The following is a 12896-nucleotide window of genomic DNA, read 5'->3' as shown; positions in this document are numbered from 1 at the left end:
CCCGCTGTACGAGCTCAGTCACACTGGAGGTGGTCTTCGGATCCCCGGACAACTTCTGAAGTGAAGATTTGATCTTTGATATCGTCCCCTTCGGCGGCCAAGCTCCCGGACACTGTCAAACCACTACAAAAAAATACACTTCCGTGATGATACGTGTTTGTCACAGTAGGTCGCGTTTTTTGTCGTGCATGTACATCCATGACAAATTTATGACAGAATCAAGATAGTCATACCTGTGCTGCCGTAGAAGTGTTCCATGACATTACCAAAATTATCATCACGGAAGTGTCCACTTCCATGACGATAAATCGCGCGTCACAGAAGTGCTTTCGTCAAGGGTGACCGACACGTGGCATCCACCGTAACGGAACGTCGTTAAGCTATTGGGTCGGATTTTGGATCTGATAACCCGTTAACAGCCACGACCAATGCCGATTTTCCACGTGTAAAATTCTCATTGGCTGACGGATCCACGTGTCAGCTCCGCGTTGGCACAGGTGTCACTCATCCAACGGTCGAGATGGGCCTATGATATGTTGACACGTGGACCGGCCCAAAAGTGGCCCACAAAGTTTAAATGGGCCGGCCCAACCGAAGGCCCATAAGATTTAGCGGACCATAATGGGCCGGCCCAGCTAAAGGCCCACAAAATTTAGTGGACCATAATGGGCCGGCCCAGCTAAAGGCCCACAAGATTTTGCGGACCACAATGGGCCAGCCCAGCTAAAGGCCCACATGAGTCTGCAGACCATAATGGGCCGGCCCAGCTAAAGGCCCAACATTCTCTGTCAAATCGGCCCGTCAATGGCATGGTCTAAACTTGTCATCAATGTGGCCCACGGTCACTTCTGGCCCGTTAACAGTCCGCTAAGTAATTGGGCCGAATTACGGCCCGGTGTATTTCCGGCCTGTTAAAGGTCAGCTACATTTGGGCCCATTTACAGGCCATCAAAACTTTCGGCCCATAAATGACCGTGAAGGATTTGGGTCATATTCGGCCATGTCTATCATTCGGCCTGTTAGAGGCCCACTATAGATTTGGGCCACTTTCGGCCTGTTGTCATCTTCGGACTGTTAAAGCCGGACGTAAACCATGGGCCATATGTGGCCCAACGTCATATCTGGCCCATTAACAGCCCATATAAAAATGACGATAATCTAGTCCGACCGAAGTTCCGGCCTGTTAAAGGCCCGTGTATTAGGTCGGCGCATTTACGACCCGTCCGAATTTCGGCCTGTCAAATATCCGCATCGTAAATGGGCCACCATTTTGTCCTGCTAAGTCCAGTGGGTTATTTTGCACAATCAGGGCCCAATCTCACTTTCGGTCTATTAAAGGCCCATATTTTTTATGGGCTCGAGATATTTACACCTGTAAACGGCCTATTTTTACTGAGGGCCCAAATTATGTTTAGGCCTATTAAAGGCCCACTATGGGCACAGGCCTACCAGAAAAATTTGAAAGCTTATGCTAATTTAAGCCCAGATATTTTTAGTGGGCTACATGCCAATTTCGGCCCGTAATCGTTTTTAACCCAATTGGAATGGGCCCGACGAATGTTGGCATGTTGGGCTCCTACGAAGCTTTCGTCTGAATACATTACTAAGATAAACCTACACTATACAAAAATAGCGTGATAATTACTGCAGCCTGTGGCAGCATCATAAATGTTGTATCACAACAAAATAAATTCCAATCATACAACAAAAGTCATGTTGGCATAAAGTTTACAGTCCTTCCAGATAAAAGCACCATCAGATGTATAGAAGCACATATCATTTGACCTGAGTGCTAATGTTTCAGGCTGTAGAATCTGATGGAGCAGCACGATCTCCACCTTTTTTCCGCCATTGCTCTTCAACAACGAAGTGAATGTCTGATAGTCTGGTTTCAAAACCATTCATATCTTAACAGCATTTCTCAACCACTATTCTTGTTTTCGACACAACGTCCATTAGGGATTGGACTTGTGTCTGGAGCACAGATATATCACTCTGTCTAGCAGGAAGATTTTGTTCAGTAGGCGATTTGGACGAGGTTACCTTGACAACCAACCCAGAATTACGCAGGAAGGTGCTTTTTGCACTGTTAGTGGAGAGATACTGACGCACTGCACCAAGAGGTGACATTGTGCATGTAGTAGCCTCGTCACCTTCAGGTGGTTGTGGCTGTTCAATCATTTGTTCCATAGCTTCCTGAAAGTTTGAACTTGTAGATTAGTGTACCAGTGAGTTACTAATGAGACAAAAACAAACAAAGTAGGTTAAACGTTTATACATAACTTATTTTGGTGAACTACTATAATACATTAGCATGTATTGTAGTGCCAACTACATAATAAAATCACTTACGGAACATATGTCCATGTAGCATGCCTATTGTATTGTCTATTTCCTCACATTCGTTGACATCTAAGGATAAAGAGACATGGTTTAAAGTAGGATGAACATAGTATGACATTATTCATATCATGGGCAAACAGATATAAAACAAATAGGCTATTTTATCATTGTGTGCGCACGTGAACATAACAACTAGATTACAGATCAAGACCAAAAGAATATCCTTCATCTCTTTTAAACCATGTAAGGTGAAATTATACGTTAAGACAACTGTGTATAAAAGTGAACAGAGTAACTGACATTGGCTGCAAACCAAGTAGTTAAATGAACACATCACAGTACCAATCAGTTCAAGCCAGGAGGAGTAAGGACTTACAACAGCGGCTTGAACTGGTGTGCTCATGCCCTTCATCTTGCTGGTGTGGCAATCCTTGAAGATTTGCACTGCATTCGGTTCAGGTTCTTTTTGGTCCGCACGGGCTTTCCGCTGTATTTGGAACAAGTCAATATAGATACATAATATGGCACAAAAAAAGAAGGAAGTAGCAGCTATTTACAAGAGCCTCGCAGTGTGCAATATAGCTACGAGATCCTGCTGTCTGTTGGAATTTCACTTTAGAACGGTTGGTTTTGTTCTTCAAATAGTTAGCCTAGAAGAAGATACACTTGTAAGGCACATACATAAATACAAGTTCAATATGTGGTCTGATCAAATACATATAGCCTACCTGATACTTTGGATCAGACCAGTGTTTAACGAGGGCTGTCCAGTCTTCATCTGTAATATATTCCACTGGAGATGTTTGGGCGATTTCATTGTTAGCCTTGCCTTCAAAGTGAGATTTTCTAAGGTGGTACCGATACTGTCGCAGAGCAGACTGAAAAACATGAGTGCATGCTTGTTTAGTTGCATCATCTTTTGGATCCAACTTGAACCTCATCTGTTAAAAAAAGAATGTGAGTCCTATTAGGAGGAAGCTAGAAAGTATGGGACAGAGAAAGACAATATTACTAATTGCGATGAATAACATTACTTACGGATAAATTGTCAAGGAAGGTGTTAAACTAGGTATTGTCTTTCTCATTCCTGTACTGGATCCACGTTGGGAGGATACACGCATGACACCTAATGGCAACGGCTGCCTCTGATACGAGCTTGGCTGACTCTGTAGCATCACGTGGCCTTTTTAAACCTGCCTCAAAATGGATCTCCATTCTTCCTCCTTTAGATTTTGTTAATCTGTCAAGCATTATCCCTGATGTCTGTTTCCGCTTGCGCCGTGGTGCTAGTTCAACAACGAATATGGAAAGTGTTAGTGTACATCAAACTGTGAGAGTACATATAAAGGAGCATGCAACTGCAACTTGACTCGGTCAGGTACCGTCTTGGTGTTGATGCTCATGAGGTTCATCTGATCTTGCCAAGTCCTGTTGTTTCAGCAGTGCTTCGGAAGTAGTGTTAGGTGTGAAGGCAGCTTGGGAACTGGCCAGTTCCGGAGCAAACGAACGAGTAACTGGTTGAGATGCTGGTACAGTTGAAGCGGATGCTGCAGCTGGTGGAGCAGGTGATACTGTGTTTGTAGATTTAGCCGGTGGACTTGGACCTTCTACTGCACTATAAGTACCAGCAGAATCTTGACGGCAGAGCCTTTTCCGTTTCACCCGACGAGTAACAACACTCCCTACTATATTATTTTCCTTGCTCTTTTTTGACTTTGCCATGTCAAGCTGTACCCACAACACAAAAGAATAAAATCACTCTTCAGAACTCATTGATGCATGATACAGACAAGCAATACTTTGATGTAAGACAACCGTATGAGGATGGAATATGTAAGAAAAACAGGACGGCATGACATATTCACAGCTATGATGTGCCAACTAAGTAGAAGGATTTTCAAGAAAATAGAAGTAATGCAAGCTAGACACCATATGAAAGATGCAACCAATATTACTCTGCCAAGTTAAAAGTGTCTTGTCATAAGTGGCAATTCGAAAAATTAGAAGCAGTACAATGTAGAAATCAATACAATATGCAACCACTATCAAACTGTCATGTTAAAAGCGTCCAATCATGAGTTACTGATGCGGGATACACAACAGTAGTACTTTGATGTAAGAACATGGTATGATAGATAGATGCAGTGTATTCTAGACACAGAAAGCCATGTCATATGCACATGTATAACGTATAAACTCAGCAGGTGCAATTTAATCAAAATAGAAGAAATACAGGCTATACAACATATGCAACATGAAACCAATTATCACACTGTCAACTTAGAGCAAGCACCTGCGATGGTGGAGTGCGGGAGATGAACTCATCATGTAGACTTGGGACTTCAACTTCATTAGCAGTAGCAGTGGCAGATCTAGAGAGTCTCTGTTTGCATCAATGCAGAGTACCACCAACATCCCCTAACTTACTCTTTTCCTTCCTATTTTTTGATATTCCCTTATGAAGTCAAAACCACAAGAAGATGAATAAAATTAGCTCTGCATAACTGGTTGATGCATGATATAGACAAACACTACTTTGATGTAGGGCAAGCGCGGGAGGATGGAATATATACAAAAAAAGACAGCGTTTCATATTCACACGTACGGTAGGAGGATGGAATATGTATGAAAAAACAGTAAGCGGAAGGCATTTCAACAAAATTAGAAGAAATGAAAGCTAGGCACCATATGAACATGCAACCAATATCACTCTATCAGGTAAAAAGTGTCTCGTCGTAAGTGCCATTTCAAGAAATTAGAAGCAGTACAAGCTAGAAGACAATGCAAGATGCAACCTACATCATAGTCCCAAGTTAAATGTTTCTTATGGGTAAGTGATTGTTGCAGGTATAAGTTGTAAGCTACGCAGATGCAATTCAACGTAATCAAAAGGAATACAAACTAGACATCATACGGAAAACACAACCATGTATAACAGTTCCAAGTAAGAGCAAGCACCTGTGATGGTGGAGTATGGGAGATGTGCTCATCGTGTACATGTATGTTCTAGAAACAGGAACACGTGTCATATTGACAGGCATTATGTGTAAAGTAAGCAGAGGCAATTCAAGTTAGAAGCAATACAAGCTAGACATCATACGCAACATGCAACCACATATAATAGTGTCAAGTTACAGAAAGCACCTGTGATGGTGGAGTAGGGGAGATGTGCTCATCATCTACACAACTACATTGACTGTCCAGCCTTGTGTTGTCTTGCGAATCTTCTTGGGAGGATGGCGGAGTAGAATCTGTAGAGACCCCTGTTTGAGTTGCTCCGAAGGACCACCATCATCCACTGCCGGACTAATTTCCTTCAGCTGTAATGATTTTGCATTGTGAAGTCAAACCGATAAGAAAAAGGAATAAAATTCGCTCTTCAGAACTCATTCATGAATGATACTGACGAACACTACTCGGATGAAAGGCAAACACATGATGCAAGGATGGAATATGTATGAAAAACAAGATGGTGTGACATATTCACACCTATGATGTGGTAACTAAGCAGAAGTCATTTCAACAAATTAGAAGCACTGCAAGCTAGACACCATATGAAAGATGCAACCAATATCACTCTGCCAAGTTCAAACTGTACGGCGTTTCAACAAATTAGAAGCAGTATATGCTAGAAATCATATGCAAGACACAACCAATATCACAGTGACGACTTAAAGGTGCCTTATCATAAGTGACTGATGCGGGATATGCAAGAATAGTAGTCTGATGTAGAAACAGGAACCCATGTCATATTCACAGGCATTATGTGTAAAGTAAGCGGATGCAATTCAACAAAGTTAGAAGCAATACAAGCTAGACATCATACGCAACATGCAACCACATATAATAGTGCCAAGTTAGAGCAAGCACCTGTGATGGTGGAGTAGGGGAGATGTGCTCATCATCTACACGGCTATGTTGACTGTCTAGCCTTGCGTTGTCTTGCGAATCTTGTTGGGAGGTTGGCGGAGTAGAATATGTAGAGAACCTCCGTTTCAGTTGCTCGGAAGGACCACCATCATCCAATGCCTTGCCAATTTCCTTCAGCTTTATTGATTTTGCATTGTGAGGTCATATCGACAAGAAAAAGGAATATCACTCGCTCTTCAGAACTCATTCATGCACGATACTGACGAACACTACTCTGATGAAAGGCAAAGTCATGATACGAGAATGGAATATGTACGAAAAAATGGACGGCTTGACATATTCACACCTATGATGTGGTAACTAAGCAGAAGGCACTTCAACAAATTAGAAACACTGCAAGACACCATATGGAAGGTGCAATCAATATCACTCTGCCAAGTTAAAACTGTCTCGTCATAGGTGGTGTTCATCAAACTAGAAGCAATACATGCTAGAAATCATATTCAAGATGCAAACCAATATCACAGTGCCAACTTAAAGGTGTCCCATCATAAGTGACTGATGCAGGATACACAAGAAGAGTAGTTTCATGTAAGAACATAGTGTGATAGACAGATATAGTATGTACCAAAAACAGGAAAGCATGTCATGTGTAAGCTAAGCAGATGCAGTTTACACTAATTAGGAGCAATATGAGCTAGACACCATATGCAACATGCAACAAGATATCACACTGCCAAGTTAGAGCAAGCACCTTGGATGGTGGAGTAGGGGAGCGGAGACTTGGACCATGTAATGCACTATCAGTACAAGGAGAATCGGTACAGATGCTCCGTTTACGTTGCTGCAGAGGACCACCATCATCGCCTTCCTTACTCTTTTCCTTCCTCTTTCTTGATTTTGCCTTGTCAAGTCAAACCCACAAGAAAAAGGAATAAAATTTTCTCTTCAGAACTTATTGATGCATGATACTGACGAACACTACTTTCATGTAAGGCAGCCGCATGATAGGAGGATGGAATATGTATGAAAAACAGGACGGCGTGACATATTGACATGTATGATGTATAAAGTGTAAACTAAGCACAAGGTCCTTGAACTTGTTAGAATCGATGCAAGCTAGAAACCATATGAAAGATGAAACCAATATCACTCTGCCAAATTAAAAGGGTGCCCTAACAGATGTATTTGACCAAATTAGAAGCAATACATGGCAACAGGCTAGAAATAATATGCAATATGCAACGAATAAAGGTGACTCATCGTAAGTGATTGATGCAGGATACAGAAGAGAGGTAGTTTCATGTAAGAACAAGGTTAACACATAGATGTAGTGTGTACCAAAAATAGGAAGGCATGTCATATTCACAGGTATAGTGTGTAAACTAAGCAGATGCAATTTACCCTAATTAGAAGCATTACAAGCTAGACACCGTATGCAACATGCAACCACATATCACACTACGAAGTTGGAGCAAGCATCTGTGATGGTGGTGTAGGGGAAGTGTTGTCTTCAGGTATAGAGCAACGTTCAATATCTTCATTTAGGCTTGCTGTTTCTTGAGAATCATGTGGAGAGGATGAAATTGCATTCTTTATAAGAGTATTGCATCTCATATTAACCCACGCGCATGACTGTCTCATCATAAGCGATAGACGCAGGATACACAAGAACAGTAGTTTGATGTAAGAACATGGTGTGATAGGCAGATGTAGTATGTACCAAAAACAGGAAGGCGTGTCATATTCACATGTATAATGTGTAAGCTAAGGAGATGCAATTTAACAAATTAGGAGCATTGATGAGGGATACACAAGAGAAGTAGTTTGATGTAACAACATGGTTAATAGAAAGACGTAGTATGTACCAAAAACAGGAAGGCATGTCATATTCACAGGTAGAATGTGTTAACTAAGCAGATGCAGTTTACCCTAATTAGAAGCATTACAAGGTAGACACCATATGCAACATGCAACCACATATCACACTGCCAAGTAAGAGCAAGCACCTGCGATGGTGGTGTGGGGGAATTGCGGTGATCAACTAGAGAGCTACGTTGACTATCTTCATTTAGCCTTGCTGTTTCTTGAGAATCATGTGGGGAGGATGACACTGCACTCTTTAAACGAGTAGGGCGTCTCACAGTAACCCACCCGGGTGACTGTCTCATCATAAGTGATTGACGAGGGATACAAAAGGGCATTAGTTTGATGTACGAACATGGTTAATAGACATATGTAGTATGTATCAAAAACAGGAAGGCATGTCATTATCAAAGGTATAATGTGTAAAGTAAGCAGATGCAATTTAACCAAATTGGAAGCAATACAAGCTAGACACTATATGCAACATGCAACCACATTTGACAGTGCGAAGTTAAAGCAAGCACCTGGGATGGTTGTGTGTGGCAATTGAGATCATCAAATGCAGAGCTACGTTTGCTGTCTCCAACTGCTGACACTGCACCCATTAGAGCGCTGAAACACTTACTGCTTGTCTTCGAATTACACCAGAGCGACTTCTGTCTTTTCTTTTCTGCATTCATCAACACTGCGTCAGAGTCTGAAATACCCATGCATAAAAAAACAATAGTGTGAGTATGGGTGAAGTGTGTGCACAATTAGTACAGTGTAAAGGTAGCAGATAGCAGGTCAGTGAGAAATAAATGACGGGAGACATATGATAGCTCTACAACATGCATGGCACACTCAATTACTACAGGATTCTATGAAAATAACAGTCGACTGAAAGCAAATAGGCTAGTCCATTTTTTCTGCACCGTCCGATGTACAAAGAATAGGCAGATCGCCTTCATCTACCTCCAGCCAGTCAGTGTTGACGATCTTCCTCGAAACGCCAGCGACCACCAGCCCAGTATTCCTCCCTTGCCTGCACCCTCCCCTCGACCTCACCGCACCCCCCCAGCCATCCATTCAAGCCCTGCCGACCTCCAGATCGGGCGCAAGCAGCTCCTGCGCCCCACACCCCTATGATAGACACCGATGCGCCGCTTCCCCGGGGAACAGGCGGACTAGGTGCTCCGCGCGCCTAAGCGGGTGCTGCTTCTTTTTAATTGCGGTTTGACTGACCCTGAATTGAAATCCAGGCGGGCTACTAACCTCTAGCAAAGGTGAAATAGTAAAAGGGAGGAAACCTTGTGCATTTAGTATCACGAAGAAGATGCAGTAAGAAGCGCTCAACTAGTTTCTTTCGTGGGATGAATATGGTGTGAGCGGAGACGTAAGTTTGCACGAATAAGGGAAGAGGAGTACCTCTTTCTACTGGCAGTGATGTGTCCTCCTTCTGTTTTTCTGACGATATTGTTGTTCAGCGGAAACAAGAAGTTGTGGAGGACGGTGCAGCCTTGGACGAACCCATGGCCAAGTTGTTGAGTGTGGTGCGGTGGCCGTCTGTCGGTGGCGGGGAAGCAGATCCGAGGCGGTGAACGACGGCGTAGCGGGAACAGCTCTGGTGCGGTGGACGGTTGCGACAGTGGAGCCGCAGCAGTGAGGCGCAGGACAGCATGGTCGGAGTGGTTCTGGTATGGCGCATGTCGGCGTCGGTGTCGTGGAGGCAGCTCTGCCTCGGCTTCAGCTGCTAAGTCCTTGAGGGCGTTGCGGTTGCGGTTGCGTTGGACGATGACGTCGGGGTACCGGCTCCAGCGTGATGGAGGAGGGCGGCGGTGGATTGGCCGCTATGGGGTGGAGGACGGAGGAGGCTGGGGTTTCGCGACTGGTGGAGAGGGCATTTTTGCGCCCATGGAGTATGAATGGGGAAACGGAGGGAGGCAGGGAACTAAGGGGGAACAATGTTTCTGTTTGAGACGCGCTTGTTTGAAATTTGGGGAAAGTTACAAACTTTGCCCCCATCTAAAATTTCGGACATATTGCGGGTTGGGGATAGGACAGTCATGTCAGGTGTCCCAAATGTGGGTGGGATAGATTTCGGCCGAGCGCATGGGTGTTTAGGCCCCCACGGCGTATGAATGCTTCTCGGAGGCGGTTGAGACTGGCGTCTTGGTGAAGTTACAAACCTACCCCGGTTTAGACCTTTGGACATCGGGCCGATAGGCTACACGGGCTAGAGTCAGGACAGTAATTTACTACCACCAAAACATTAGTCTCGCGCGGTTTCGGGTGACCAGAGGCCTATTTGGCGATTCGTTCAATATTTGGGAGCAGAAGCATTAACGTTTTCGGTTCTCTTGAACTGAACTTTCAGGATTTGTCAAACTTCACAAATCTTTACTCTTGAAAATCCTAAAGCTACGATTATTTTGGAATGGAGGGGGTACATTTTAATATACATTGTACACGAGTATATATTAAAAAATATGCAACTTACCTCAGTTCATGCATGGTTCCAGGTATAATCTCCTTGGTTGCAAAAAAAAGTTAGATATGCGTATGAATATATATACCATGTTCAAACTCACAACAAAGATTGATGCCCCCTTTTATATCTGATTTACAAATGCCATTATCTCGGGTTCAAATAGATGAATGCACTTCCTATGAATTCGAATCTTCGATACCCCCTTTGTGTTGAATTCGACATGTATTTTATTTCGTAGCTAGCAATTTGGAATGTATCCATGCAAGTGACAAATGTATAAAGTGCTTCACACTAACAACATGGAGTGCACTAATTAATGTTTATATATGAATTGCAAAAGCATCCATTGCATGTATTTCAAACCGCTCTCACTCTATGGATCGATAATATGAAATAAACACATGCACATGCTAGAATTCAATAGAGTATGGGTGTCTGATAGACTGATTTTTGTCCATCCGCAATTTTGCAAAATTCATGATCTCATCCAAAAATAATAATGCCATTTATATTTTAATTTAATGCGTAGAACCGCCTTTTACGCGTAGATGTACTATGCTTCGCCCCATTCTCACAAACGTGTTATATATCTCTCTATCTAACGCATAAGTGCACAACTTTATATGCATCGGCATTTCTCTTTCACACATGCTCACAATCTCTCTCAGGGTGTCGGGGTGTCTCACGCACATGCTCTCTTTGTTTCTCTATCTCTCTTTCTGACTACTATGTACCACTCTTTTCACTAATCTCAGTTGGAAAACACTATTTCTCTCACATGCATATATACACATGCACGGTCCCTACTAGCCCTCTATACGCACATATATGTGCCTACGTGTCTCCCGCACGCACATTATCTTTAGGCCTCTCTCGCACACATTGCCCCCCCCGACACACCTCTCTAATAGTAGTTGGCAGATATGATTTCATCATATCATTCGGTAGGATATCCCTGGCTGTTAGGCTGGATGGTAATACGAGGCAAAGTTTTACCCTAGTTTGGATGGGACCCTTGCAGTTGAAGAAAGAGCCTACTCCTGGTACTGTATATTAGTGTTAGGGGTGTGTACAAAGTACACGTGAATACCAGGCATTGTGCGTGTGTGTATACTATCGACGAACTAGCCCCCAAGCTTGTATAACATACTAACGGCCTAGGATTACAAATCATATATAGTCGGCTTATCACCAGTGGGGATAGAGTCCTCCGCGACTCTGGTAGCTTCGTGTTGTACGCCGAGTCCTCCACATGGGTCTCCGTATAACATGTCTTGGTCCAACCTATATGTGGCGCAGGATGGAACCGACCCATGAGTCTTCATGTTGACCCACCACAACTAGAAATGATGTGCCCACCACACCACACACGCAATCGGCCACTAAGAAAATAAGCATATACAATAGTACAACGATATCTAGCTCACGATACATCTCCATATTTTGTTGATGACACTGACGACTTTGCATTTGATGCGTGCTCCGTATTTTGTTGACGACACTTACGGTCATTGTATTTGAAGCAAGCACGATATGGTCACTGGACTTCAGAATAAGCTCATCATGGTCACCACATACATTTTGTCATGCTAACCAACATGTGGTTGGATGGTTAGAGGACAGTGGTTTCTCGAGCCCACCAAGGTTAAAGTCTCGGTGCTCGCATTTATCTTGTGTTAATTTCAGTATTTTCCGGCGATGTACGTTTAGTGGGAGGAGACGTTCCACTTGACTACAAGGCACCTATGGTGACTTCGTAAAATCTCAAGATCATATATGCTGGCCCACTCTCTCGAAGGTGCTCATAGGGGTAGGGTTCACGTGTGTGCGCTTACAGCGGTGAGTGCTTGCGCGTATATATGAGCCCTTGCGTCTGTACCGTGTTAAACAAATACATGTCATGATTATACTCACTGGCTCACCCGTACAACTCCGTATTTTGTTGATGACACAATCAATTGACTAGTCAAACGGCACAACTAGTGTTGCTCCATCGGGGCGCGTAACCATGGGGTCCACCTGTCAGCCCGTATACGAAAGAAAGAAATGGTAGTTTGAGTCTGTACTGTGTTAATAAAATAGGAGTACATTTTAGGGTGATCATACGGTCACTGGCTCACCATACAACTCCGTAATTTGTTGATAACACGATCAATTGACCAGTCAAACGGTCCACATTCAGCAGCACACATTACCATAGGGCCCACCCATCAGCGCGTATATGAAGGACAGAAATGGTAATAAACTAGTGGTCGGCGGGTATTCGAAGTCGTGAGACCTCTAGTTGGCAGTCACCGGCGGTTGGGGGGCATTCATTGGGCGGTGGGGTGGGTCCCCGAAGAAAAAG

This window comes from Triticum dicoccoides, chromosome 3B (assembly GCF_002162155.2).
Source record: "Triticum dicoccoides isolate Atlit2015 ecotype Zavitan chromosome 3B, WEW_v2.0, whole genome shotgun sequence".
Lineage (NCBI taxonomy): Eukaryota > Viridiplantae > Streptophyta > Magnoliopsida > Poales > Poaceae > Triticum > Triticum dicoccoides.
Note: the sequence above shows the minus strand (reverse complement) of the source record.